We start from the raw sequence: 4,776 nt of genomic DNA, 5'->3' as shown, positions 1-4,776 counted from the left end.
CTGCAACAGAAAGAAAACGAAAGTTAGCGGAAGAACATCGGAAAATAGTTTTTCGGAATTTTTCAGATTTATATTTGCCAGTACAATTAATATTGCGTCTCCGATTGCACGAAGCTTGAAATATTGTATCGCGGAGCGGACCGTCGAAACATCGTTTGCCGGGCGATCTCGCTCGTAAAATTAATTAACTATTCGCGAGTGCGAGCTCGCTCTTAACGATAGCGTTAATAAAACGACATCGGCCGATTGCGATTATCGTTCCGGATATATCTTCTTTTACAAGCGAGCTCTATTATCCTCGCATGCGAAGCATATTCCAAAGGACGGTCACGCGAGTTGTGGAACACGCGTTATCTGAAAACGTTTAGACCAATTATTTCGCACTGCCTCGACCCCTCGCGGAACATTAAAATCATTGGAAATCTCACTGTTGGGAAAAGGATTTTTTTTATTAAAACGTCTTTTCCAGTCTCGAGATCCAGTGAATTCATTGGCAAAGGTCCTGTCACGGGGTAAAAGTAGAATAATACGAATTCGCGTGGTGACAGGACATCGATACGTTTGAAATATCGAGGACAGGTGGTACGGTCCGTCGCGAAACTGTGTCAGGGTGACTATTGCGCGAAGTATAATAGAATCGTCAAACGACTCGTCTATCTTCTGCATAGCGAACGAAAATCGTTCGTACACAGGTTCCTGCAATCATTTCGCACCGGTACGGTGTATCGTATCGTTAACCAACTGCTTATCCCCTCGCTTCGTAACGGAGAGTACACATTCCGTTAATTTAATCGATATCTCGGATAACTGATACCTGGGTAACGTTACGGTATCGCCGGGCAAGTGATAACGTCGCGAAACGTCGTTACGTGGCCGTAGAAAAAACCCGATTGCGAACTCACTCGCGTGTACTGCAGGTCGTGTGTAAACAGCGGCGATTCTTGCTGGTCGTGCATGTAAGTCGCATGAATCAATGGAACACTATGTACACCCAGTTATCGCGGCTGCGAGATACAAAGGGAAACGTTTGCTCAACATATACACTCCGTAATCTCGGGCACTTGTAGCCGGTTTCGCAATTCTAACGCCTGTTCGCGAAATCCACGATTTTCGAGTGGTCAGTCGACGCATCGAAATTCATCGAATCTAATAGTAGTGGGTGCTTCAAGGAAAATTGTGGGGCCCGGGAATTTTGACGCTAAATAAAAAGCAGATACGCAAGTGCACGAACATTAACGTCAAATGACCGGTTTTATATTTTTCATCTTACGATTATTGAAATGACGAAACTGATTCGATAAATGTCTTCGTTCAAGCACGTTTTGTACTAAAAATTGCTCAGAATCTGAATAAATAGAGCTTCGTCATTTTTGTAAGCTAAAACATTTTAATCGCTTTTAGCGCTCGGCAGGTACACTCCGCGACAAAACTGTAAGACATGTGCGAAATTCGATGAAAATTCTATGTAAGTCTTGAGTTTTGTCTTCCTTCATTCATAGCGTTATTGTTTACAGTATATAGAAGTATTGTATACTACAGTTCTACGAAATATCGAAGGCTACAAGATTTCAAGAGTGGCTGGGTGAAGTCAATGTGCCGTGTTTAATTATTTAAAAAGTAGAGAGAAATATGGAAAAAAACATCCTGGTGGACGTCCAAAAGCGACAACCGAGCGACAACGACGAGTCATTCTGAGGGTAGCGTCGAATTCTAACTTGACAGCACGGCAAATTGCAGCGCAAGCTGGCGTTCACACCAATATTCGTAATGTGCAACGGATAATTAAACGGGCCAAGCATTTAAAAAGACGAAAATTGCAGAAAAGACCACCACTTACAAATCGACACAAAAGCAGCCAGGGAAGATTTTGCGGAGAGACATCTCCAGTGGAAAAAAAGTGGAGAAAAGTTATATTTTCAGATGTAAAACATTTCAATTTAGATGGACCGGATGGTCTTTCATATTATTTTCACGATTTGCGGAAGGAAGAATTGCATTTGTCAAGGAGGAAAGTGGGCGGAGGTGGTATCATGGTATGAGCCGCAATAGGGTACCACGGGAGAACCGATGTAAAATTTATTAACACCAGCATGAATGCAATTAAATATATAGAAATATTAGAAGAACAATTAACGCTACATGCAAGTACTATTGCATGTGAAAATTACACGATAATGCCGCTGTGCATACAGCGAAACGTGTAAAAAAATATTTTGAAGACCGTAATATACAAATTTTACCATGGCCTGCGAGGTCTCCAGATTTAAATATAATAGAAAACATCTGAGGAATTTCAGCACGTGCTGTATATGGAAATCGGAAACAGTTTTTGTCGGTGAAAGAGTTGAAAGCCCGTATTGAAGAAAATGGGTCAAATTAAGTCAAGATCAAATAAAAAATTTATATAAATCGATACCACGACGATTAATTGAAACTATAAACAAAATTTAAGGTAGCACAACACATAACTACTAAATAGAAAAAAATATTTTTCATTAACTTCCAACGACTTTTTCTTACGTGAAATATACATTGTCTTATAGTTTTGCCGCACCTTATTTGATCAAAAATTGAAAATTTTAATGAAACTTTTTTCAATCTAATTCAACAACATTGCCGCTATGGAAATGTATGTACTTTAGTTGATCCTTTGAATTAATAACGAAAACTTTTACGAAAAAATTAGTATTAATAAAATATTAGCTAAAATCGCAGGTGTCTTATAGTTTTGTCGCGGAGTGTATAATGTTAACCCTGCACTGGAATGGCGACTCTGAGGTGCCACTATTATACAATTTTTTCGTATTCAATAAGTTGATAAAAATTTGAATACTGTAGGAATAAATTCTAGGTAGGAAGAAATGTTAAAATGGCTCTCCGAGTGCAACGGGTTAACATAAGGGTCGGATTAAAGCAGGTTTCGACTTTTCTGCTTGCTTCACCGCTTCGAGATCGTGCGTTGTATGTTCTCTCTGTTCCGCAGTTCGCAGAAATTGAGACGTCTGGATAGCGACGTCCATTCTCGTTCGCCCGAATGACACTGTCGTGAATCTAATTCGATCGGGAAGGGCCGTTCCCCGTCCCTTCAGTTCTCCTCAGGAGAGATCTCCGTTCGTCAGGTTTCGGAATCCGGCGCGGTGCGAGAAACTGCCGGCAGAATTGCAGCTCGTATTTATCGGTTAGGGGCCACTGAACGTCGTCCGCGATCGTGAAATACTGTGGCTATAGTCTGCGCGTACAGGGGTTGTCGCGCGGAGGGTGCGCGCCCGAAACATCCTCTTCTAATGGGACTTTAAGACTTCGCCGCGGTGTTCCCGCAATAAGATCATTTTCAACGAAATATTATCATGTAAACGATCGGTTAGTTGGTCATTGCAGGCACCGTTTAGCGACTATGTACATATAGTACACCGCTGGAAATTTAAAAATGTGATTCGACAACGTCACGGAAATCGCCATAATTATCGGTAACTGGTCCAACAGGCAAATCGAGGACCAGAAAAAGATTTGCCGGGCCTTTTAAACCGAGCAGAATGCTAAAAGGTGGCGGAACCGGTTCTGGAATCGATCCGGTGCATCGATATTAGCGTGCCGTCGCGTCACGTCGTTTGAAAGGCGGACATAGTAGAGGGCGGTCGCGTAAATAAATACGTTTAGAGGCGAGAAGAGGGGAGAAGGAAGTAACGGTAGCAAAGAGAGAGAGAGAGAGAGAGAGAGAGGGGATTGGGAATAATGTTAATGACATCAGAGGGTCGACATCAAAAGGACCAGCTCTTTCGAGCGGTGCATATGGCTGCGAAGTGGCGGCGTGTGACCGCATCGCTCTCCGTCTCTCTCTCTCTCTTCCTCTCTCGCGATATTGCAACACGACCGTGCGATTAATTACACGTCGGCCACCGAAGCAGTTTCGGATCGAACGCGACGGGGAACGCCGTTGCGTAATGCATACTGCGCGCTAGAAATAATTGCAAGCGGTTCCGTAAGGTCAAGAACGAGGCCGGCGCGGCGTGCACGGTGTTGCACCGAAAAATGCACACTACCGCATGCCTGCGCGACGGGTCCTACTCTTGACAAATTGAAATTCTTCGATCGTCTATTTGATTTTGTCAGAAATGCATGAAGTCCGCGGTCTACTTATAGAACACCGAGAAGAATGAAGAGGATATGAAAGTTGCGGACGAGTTGTTTCAATCCCGGTAGAAACGGTGTCCGTGGTCGGAGCAGCGTGATCGAAGGGTTGAACCAGGAAAGTGGCATGATATTTATAAGAGCGGACTCAGGAAAGAAAAGCAGAGCGGAGCCAGTGACCCTAATTTTTTTGTAATTGCTTTCGAAGAGAAGGGTATCGAGGGCGGCGAGAGAAAAGACACGGGGTAAAAATAGTTGAACAGAAAACCGAGGGAGAAAGAGAAGCAAAGGGTGTAGAAGAGAAATAGAGAGAAAGAAGAAGATAGCGCCGGGGGTTGAACCCACCCCTCGATGGCCTCGAGCGGTCACTTAAGTTTGCCTCGGGCACAGCCTGTTCCCTCTTATTCGTGTAAATGTCCTTCCCTTTTCACCTTACCCCTTTTTTCGGCCAGCACCTCCGAGGCGAGAAAGTTACTCGTCCCGCTCGTCGCATTGCGGCGGAAAGTTCGGGCTCCGGCTGGTTCGAGGGCCTTTCTCGAGGTGAACGAGAGAGCCCCGTTCAAGTGCATTCGAATTCTCCCTCGTGCATCGATCTCGACCCTGTACAACAGCGGCCCGGTTGCAGCCACGACGTTTTTCTCCCAGCCA

General features: G+C 44.1%; 1 protein-coding gene and 1 long non-coding RNA gene across 7 annotated transcripts in view; both read right to left on the bottom strand.

Annotated features, from left to right (window-relative positions):
* LOC143212017 (Krueppel-like factor 6) overlaps positions 1-4,776 on the bottom strand; it is a 378,041-nt gene that overhangs the window by 275,638 nt on the left and 97,627 nt on the right. The window lies entirely within an intron of this gene.
* LOC143212018 (uncharacterized) overlaps positions 1-4,776 on the bottom strand; it is a 118,224-nt gene that overhangs the window by 100,229 nt on the left and 13,219 nt on the right. The window lies entirely within an intron of this gene.

This window comes from Lasioglossum baleicum, chromosome 9 (assembly GCF_051020765.1).
Source record: "Lasioglossum baleicum chromosome 9, iyLasBale1, whole genome shotgun sequence".
Lineage (NCBI taxonomy): Eukaryota > Metazoa > Arthropoda > Insecta > Hymenoptera > Halictidae > Lasioglossum > Lasioglossum baleicum.
This window is presented reverse-complemented; position numbering and strand designations above follow the sequence as displayed.